Below are 8,863 nucleotides of genomic sequence, written 5' to 3' on the forward strand. Positions count from 1 at the left end.
AAGAAGAGGATGCGCGATGACCATGGCCCGGGACTTGTGCAACCCGCAATTCCTGCGACTGCTACCTTCGAGCTAAAAGGTCATATCCTAGCTTCACTCAAGGAAATACCTTTCTATGGGAAAGATCATGAAGATGCCTACAAACATTTGGATGAAGTAAATGATGTTGCTGATTACTTCAATATTCCAAATGTAACTCGCGAAACTCAACTAATTCGTATGCTTCCGGTAACCTTCAAGGGTGTTGCCAAAGATTGGCTCAAGTCACTTCCCCCCGGATCAGTCACTACTTGGGCCAGAATGAAGGAAGAATTTATTGATCATTTTTGCCCACCATCCTAGATAGCCAAACTGAAGAAGGCCATTGCAAACTTTGAACAACAAGCTGGAGAGTCCTTATATGAAGCATGGGAGAGGTACAAAGGTCTGCTAAGAAACTGTCCACACCATGATCTAAACAGCCAGCAAGAAGTTTCCATCTTCTATGATGGAGTCAATGTCACAACCCAGCAATTGCTAGACTCGCAAGGCCCACTTACAAAGAAACCACCCCCGGTGATTAAATAATTGATTGAAGAATTCTCTAAACACTCTAGAGAGTACCACAACCCTAGGAATGATGTCACGAGGGGAGCCGCTTATGCTGCCACTGAAGATTTATCCGCGGTCATGGCCATGTTAAAAACCATGGATAGAAGGATGGACAAAATGGATCAAACTATCCATGCTATTCGGGTGGGTTGTGAAAACTGCAATGGACCTCACCTCACTAGAGATTGCGATCTGGATGAGAATGGCAACAAGAAGGCACAAGCATGCTATTCGAGCGGTGACAGATATGATGAGGACTGGCGTAAAAAAAAGAAAGAGTGGCTGCCTTACGAAGAGTACAAGAAGGCCAAGGAGGAGAAGTATAGAAAGAAAGGGAGAGGCTTTTATCAAAAGGAGGAGCCGGTGCAAGAGAGGAAGCCAAGCTTGGAAGATATGCTTACTAAATTTGTAGCCACTTCCGAGAAAAGACATAGTGACCACGATGCTGCTATCCAAGAAACAAGAACAATGCTCCGGAACCAGCAAGCATCCATCCACAACATAGAAACGCAGCTTGGGCAACTCGCTCAACAACTAAACCAAAGGTCACCGGGTGAGCTTCCTAGCAAAACCGAGAACAACCCACGAGGCGCACAAGTAAACATTGTCACAACAAGAAGTGGGAAGATCATCACTCCCCTGGCCCCCATTCGAACTGAAGCAACCAGGGACTCCTAGAAGGAAGGAACGGAAGAATGAGTACAAAACCAAGATTCACAATCTGAGAGCCCTACTCGCCGAGTAGGTCCGATGGACTCGGCGAGTACCCCTGCTAAAACGACTGAACAGCCGCCCTTGAAACCATACCAGCCTCCAATGCCATACCCAGCCCGAGCCAAGAAAGAGAAGCAGGAAGAGGAATATCAGAAGTTTCTTGACCACATTAAAACTCTTCAAATCAACATCCCCTTCATTGAAGCCGTCATGCAAATGCCCAAGTATGCTAAGTTCCTTAAGGAACTCCTCACCAACAGAAGAAAGATGGAAGAAGTGTAGAATGTAGTGCTTAATGAGAACTGCTCCGCAACAATGCTAAACAAATTACCAAAGAAGAAGGGTGATCCAGGGAGCTTAACGTTACCTTGCCAATTTGGCAACTTGGTTGTAATCCATGCCTTAGCTGATTCTGGAGCAAGCGTCAACCTTATGCCATACTCGTTCTTTAAGAAGCTAGACCTCCCGGAGCCAAGGCCAATTCGAATGGCAATTCATTTAGCAAACAAAACTGTCACCTTCCCAAGAGGCATTTGTGAAGATTTTCTAGTAAAAGTGGACAAATTTGTCTTCCCGGCTGATTTCATCATTCTAGACATGGAGGCGGATCCGCAAGTGCCAATTATCCTTGGAAGACCCTTCCTCAACACAACTAGCGCTATCGTAGACATGAGAGATTCTAAGCTCACACTGCGAGTTGGGGACGATTCAGTGACATTCGGGGTAGACCAAGCCATGAAGTACTCAAGAAGTAGTGACGACACGGCTTTCTCAATAGACATGCTTGACGAACTCTTAGAAGAAGACATACCTGAAGATTCCAGCAAGTTTGCAGCTTGGGATGAAGCATTTGACCCAGAAAAGGACTTACTAGAGATTGAAAGACTGTTGGAAGAAGCGGAGTATGAAGAAATAAAGAAGCAATCTGAGATCCCTACTCGCCGAGTAGACCCGATCTACTCGCCGAGTACAACTGAAGAAAAGCCAGTAGTCGTGAATGCAGCTACCAACTCGCCGAGTACCAAACCTGCACTCGGCGAGTCCGTCACTAACCACACCCAATTGGAGCTTAAAACACTACCTGACCATCTGGAGTATGCCTATCTGGAAGAAGGAAATCAGAAGCCTGTGATCATAGCCTCGGACCTATCCAAGACGGAAAAGGAAGAACTTGTACAAGTGTTGAAGAAAAGGAAACGAGCCATCGCATGGAGCATCTCCGACATCAAGGGAATAAGCCCATCCTATTGCTCTCACAAAATCAATTTAGAAGAAGGAGCAAGGCCGGTGGTGCAACATCAAAGACGACTGAACCCGAATATGCAAGAAGTCGTCAAGAAGGAGGTAGTCAAGCTTTTGGATGCAGGAATCATCTACTCCATCTCCGATAGTCCATGGGTGAGTCCGGTCCAAGTGGTGCCCAAGAAAGGAGGAATGACGGTCATCACCAACGAAAAGAACGAGTTAATTCCAACACGAACGGTAACCGGTTGGCGAGTGTGCATCGATTATCAAAAGCTAAACGATGCCACTCGCAAAGACCATTTCCCCCTTCCTTTCATAGACCAAATGTTAGAGAGACTATCGGGTCATAGCTATTACTGCTTTCTAGATGGGTTTTCAGGGTATTTTCAAATACCCATAGACCCAATGGACCAAGAAAATACCACCTTCACATACCCAAGTGGGACTTTCGCCTATAGATTCATGCCTTTTGGACTATGCAATGCACCTGCGACATTTCAAAGGTGTATGACCGCCATATTCCATGATATGGTGGAAAAATTCATGGAGGTCTTTATGGATGACTTCTCTGTATTCGGATCTTCTTTCCATGACTGTCTCACAAATCTTGATTCCATGCTTGCTAGGTGTGAGAAAACCGACTTGGTCCTAAATTGGGAAAAATGTCACTTCATGGTCAAGGAGGGTATAGTTTTGGGATACAAAATCTCTAAAAAGGGAATTGAGGTGGATCGGGCAAAGGTAGACACCATTGCCAAATTACCCCCACCAACTAATGTAAAGGGCATTAGGAGTTTTTTGGGACACGCAGGTTTTTACCGGCGTTTTATAAAGGATTTTTCCAAAATCACGAAACCTCTAACACAATTATTACTAAAAGATGTCCCCTTTAATTTTACTAAAGAGTGTTTAGAGGCATTCGAAATTCTAAAGGAAAAAATAACTGATGCCCGGATCATTATAGCACCAAATTGGAACTTACCCTTTGAGATCATGTGTGATGCCAGTGACTATGCACTAGGAGCGGTCCTTGGTCAAAGGGTTGATAAGCACGTTCAACCCATCTATTATGCAAGCAAGACCTTAAACCCTGCCCAAGAGAATTATACTACTACTGAAAAAGAATTGTTAACCGTGGTTTATGCTTTTGACAAGTTTCGCCCCTATTTGGTTTTATCTAAAACCACTGTTTTTACTGACCACTCGGCTATCAAGTATTTTTTTTCCAAACAGGATGCCAAGCCAAGACTAATACGATGGGTGCTACTTCTTCAAGAATTCGATATAGAGATACGAGACAAGAAAGGAATGGAGAATGTAGTGGCCGATCATTTATCTAGGCTCGAGAACCCGCAATTGCAAGAAGATAAGGATGGAGACGACTTTCCGGATGAATACATTATGGTGTCCGTGGGAGAGGAGCCATGGTTCGCAGATATAGCTAACTATTTAGCTACAAATTACGTCCCGAAGGATTATAGTAGTCAACAAAAGAAGAAATTCTTTGCTGAGATCAAATATTACTTTTGGGACGATCCATACCTCTTTCGAAGCTATGCGGATGGAATTATAAGAAGATGTGTGTTCGGGAAGGAAAGCCGAAGAATACTAGAACATTGCCATAGCGGGCCCACGGGAGGACACCATGGAGCACACTATACCGCAAAGAAGATCTTTGACATTGGGTTCTACTGGCCTACAATCTTCAAAGATGCAGCCGAATATGTCAAAGAATGTGATGCTTGTCAAAGGGTGGGAAACATTTCATCTCGAAATGAAATGCCACAAAATAGCATTCAAGTGTGCGAGGTGTTCGACGTATGGGGCATTGACTTCATGAGACCTTTTCCCACATCCAGAGGAAACAAGTACATACTTGTGGCGGTAGATTATGTCTCGAAATGGGCGGAGGCGCAGGCTTTACCTACAAATGACGGACGGGTAGTGGTACGATTCTTAAAGAAACTATTCTCCCGGTTTGGTGTTCCGAAGGCCTTGATTAGTGACCGAGGCACACACTTTGCCAATGATCAATTGGAAAAGGTGCTCAAGAAATATGGGGTGACCCATAAATTCTCCACGTCATACCATCCACAAACGAGTGGACAAACGGAAGTGACCAATCGAGCCTTGAAGCGTATTCTAGAGAAGTCGGTGGGAAGCAATCGCAAGGAGTGGTCGGATAAATTGGATGAAGAGCTATGGGCATTTCGTACCACTTTCAAAACACCTATTGGTACTACACCATATAGGTTAGTTTATGGAAAGCAATGACATTTACCGGTTGAGATCGAGCATAAGGCATATTGGGCTTTAAAGAGGTGCAACTTTGATATAGAAGAATTGAAGACCAACCGTTTAATGCAAATGAATGCCCTTGAAGAACTCCGAAATGAGGCTTATTCTAGTTCGTGGCTCTATAAAGAAAAGACCAAGAGATGGCATGATAAAAGAATCAAAAGCAAAGACATCCATGAAGGCCAAAAAGTATTACTTTTCAATTCCCGATTAAAACTTTTCTCGGGCAAACTTAAATCAAGGTGGGATGGTCCCCTTTTGGTCAACACGGTGTTTCCTCACGGGGCTATAGAGTTGATATCAAGAGACGGCACACCATTCAAAGTCAATGGTCATAGAGTGAAGAAATATGAAGAAGGTGTCCCCCGAAATGAAGGATTGGAGGAGCTGCTGCTGTGCGGAATTGCGAACACATAGACGGGGCGGAGTCCAGCTAATGACTCCATCAAAAGAAGCGCTTCTCGGGAGGCAACCCGAGTTTCAAGTTTGCATTTTCTTTCCTTTTCTTTATTTTTCCTTTTATTTCTTTCTTTCTTTTTCATTCTTCTTCGTTTATTCTATGTTTCTAAGTGCTTGAGGACAAGCTATGCTTTGAGTGTGGGGTGGAAGGGCTAAACAAATGAATTCACACAGTAAAATTGACAAATTTACAAATTTTTTCAACCTGTGACATCTACTCGGCGAGTATATCGACTATACTCGGCGAGTAAATGCCCACTTACAGCCAAAAATTGATAACACGCGTATCTACTCGGCGAGTAGACCCATTCTACTCGGCGAGTAGCCGGTTCAAACCCAGTAAAATAAAGCCGGTAAAAAAAATTATTACTCACCATTTCATCCCAACACTCGCCGAGCACTTCCTCTCAGCCGCCTCCCTAAGCATTTTTCAAGAACCTTCCAAATTTATACTCTTTTCTCTTCATTCAAGCAACAAGGTACCATCTTTACCCTTTAATTTCATGAAAGGTTCAATCTTTATCACATATATTCCTATATTTGATGTGATTTCGGATTTTGGGAGTTTTTCCCAATTTTTAGGGTTTTGATTTACTCATGAATTAGATGTTGTTAGGAGTAATTTCTTCAAGATCTATGGTTAGAAAAGTAATTACAACAAAACCCTATGAACAAATTGGACTATTGCACAGATTACACAGATCCAATCTCGATCTGTCAATAAGTTCATACTACTCGGCGAGTATGTTCGTGTACTCGGCGTGTAGGTCACAATCAGATCATAAATTTTCCTGTTTTAATTGCTGGGTGATATTTGTTGCTGTGTTTTTGATATGTGTATGCAGATAGCATGGCAAGAAGAGGTCAGTCATCACGTGGGGGAGGCCATGGTGATATGCCATGGTTAGCCTTTCAACAAATCACCTCCAAATCCTCCAAAACTCGAGCGCTAAACAGGTTGGAAGCACTTCAACAGAAAGAAATCCACCTACCGAATGCAGTGGATTGGGGATGGATGGGCAATGTTGGCTTGGAAGAGGAACTCACCCCATATTTGGTGAAAGATTGTAACTTGGGTTATGCCAACATCACTTGTGATGGTTGGTTGCAATTGTTCAAGATCCAAGAGCCAGTATACGCGGAGTTGTGCTGGGAATTCTTCGCTACCATCTCATTCCGAGGTGGTAGTGAGTTTTACAATCCAAACACGATCTCGTTTTCTTTGGGTGGGGAGCTGCGACAATGCAGCATGGTTGAGTTCTCTTGGCGGTTGGGCATCTACGATCAAGACATGGTGATGACGGATTACTTTGAAGCCTTCTTGGAGAATACCTACAACGAACTCCCCGAGGAGGTGGTGGCATCGACATGGTGGAGTACAATTGCTAACCGAGTCTACATACCTTCTACTGCTCAAGAAGGTCATATCCGTTCTCCGATCCACCAACTCCTTCACCGGTTCATTGCAAGCACGATCAACATGCGGAAGGATGGGGACAAAGTTCCCACCCTTGATATTTTTTACTTGTGGAGTATCATCACTCCCGACGTCTTCTGCAACCTCCCGTATTGCATTGCCAAATTTCTTGCGGAGGGGGCGGTTAAGGAGAAGATAAACTCGAAGATAAATGGGGGCATGTTCATTACTCGGCTCGCGAAATCGTTTAGGATCTTGGATTTGCCGCAAGCTCAAGCGTTAACGATTATCCACCCTCCTCCGTTTAACACTACACTTTATAGGAGGGCTCGGATAGTGGAGAAATTTGGTGATTCCTTTACTATCCCAAATGAGGATGAGCCGGCGGTCCCCGAGGAGCCGGGAAGGCGGGTTAGGCAAAGGAGTGAGCGGGTGCGGGAAGACCCACCGGTTATTCCGGTGGAGGATAACGAGAGTTAGAACCAAGTGGAGTATCGACAATACTTGGATGATATTGGTCGAGGGGTTAATTACACCAATCAATCCTTCGAGTATCTTTTCCAACAAATGCACATTGCCCCGCGACCTGGACCCGGCTACCCGTATATTATGGATTGGGACGAGAGGATGCGAAGAAGAGGTGGAGAAGGAGGTAGTGGAGCTGGAGGAGCCGGAATGGAAGAGGAAGATTGAAGATTTTATTTTGTTTTGTTTTGTTTTATTTATGATGTTTGTTTTAAGACAATTGTGGATATGTTGGATTTGGCTATGTGGTTGAAATATTAGTGTTACTTTTAGTTTTCTTTTCAGGTATTGAAGCTAGGAAGCATGCTAATTAGGAAGGGTCAAGAGAGGAATGAGAGTCTTTATGAATGATTATGGAGTCTTGTTCCTAGGATCAAGTCCGTACGAGTCGAGAGTCTTATGGAGTGTTGATGTTTAGGAAATTCGCGTGAGAGTGCATTTATATTTCCATTTCAACACTAAGGTCAACAGAGACAGCAGTTCACGCCTTACTCGCCGAGTGCACTAACACTACTCGGCGAGTACATCTGCTTTTACACGAATTTCTTTGCCATCGAGTTTTACTCGCCGAGTCTTCACGGCTACTCACCGAGTAGCCTGCTGCAGAAGGAGTTTCTGAATTGCTCTGGCCAATTTTTTCTGCACCATTCATATACTCTTTATGAATTACTACTGAAGATTGTTCAACAACCCTTTTCCTTGGAGTTTTTTTCGAGCTATCAACCACACGAGACGTATGACGCCCGTGCCATGGATGAGCTGTTCCCATGGTTAAAGTTACTAGAAGAAGGAGTTGAAGAAGAGAGTGTCAACCTAGCGACTGCTACCCCAGGGGATTTTGTTCCAACTTTCTCTCTATTTGCATTTTTAGTTGGTATAATATGCAATGAGGGCATTGCATAAAATAAGTGTGGGGTAGGGGGTTAGTCACATCTTAGAACACTTAGAATTTTACTTTAAGCTAATTTTTAAAAATTGTTGCATACCAAAAATGCTTAGGTATTTAATTAGAAAAAATTTAAAAAAATTAGGATTCCATATTAGAATTGTGTTAATAATTGCATGAAGACCCAAATGTTTAGTTGAGCCTATACACGTTCTAGTGCATTTGTGGCTTCCTTATTTCAGTGAAATCATGAGACAAAAACACGACCTTGCTCAGCCTGAGGGATGCAATACGTTTAGTAGCCTAAACCTGAAATGTATCCAGGAAAGTTTTTCATTAGCCAATAAAGGTTGAGATTGAGCGCCGCTGCTTAAGCATGTAGGGATTTGAGTGAGAAATTTTTTTTATGAGAAATACATGAAAAAAAAAAGAATTACTAGAAAAAGTTATAGGAATTTTGGAGCAAATGAAGTCAAGATCTAAAGATCAAAATTCCAAGAAATCCAAAAAGTTGAAGATACCAAAAATCAAACAACAAGTTGGTGAATTCAAAGATATTAAAGATCAAATGTCAAAGAAGTGAAGAATTCAAAGAGCTCCATAGTGGTATCAAAAAGTTGTAATTCTAGAATATGTATGCTTGGGTTGCTCAATTAAAAATACCTTGAGGGTAAAGAGATTTTATGATGATGGATTCGGAGGGTTGCATAAAATAAGCATAGTTCGGG

General features: G+C 43.0%; 1 non-coding gene across 1 annotated transcript; it reads right to left on the bottom strand.

Moving 5' to 3' along the window:
• Positions 1 to 348: 348 nt before the first annotated feature.
• On the bottom strand, positions 349 to 455 carry LOC145044428 (small nucleolar RNA R71). The gene has a single exon (XR_013681380.1). It is a non-coding gene; the product is annotated as a small nucleolar RNA R71 (small nucleolar RNA).
• Positions 456 to 8,863: the final 8,408 nt, after the last annotated feature.

This window comes from Lactuca saligna, chromosome 4 (assembly GCF_052625555.1).
Source record: "Lactuca saligna cultivar CGN05327 chromosome 4, ASM5262555v1, whole genome shotgun sequence".
Lineage (NCBI taxonomy): Eukaryota > Viridiplantae > Streptophyta > Magnoliopsida > Asterales > Asteraceae > Lactuca > Lactuca saligna.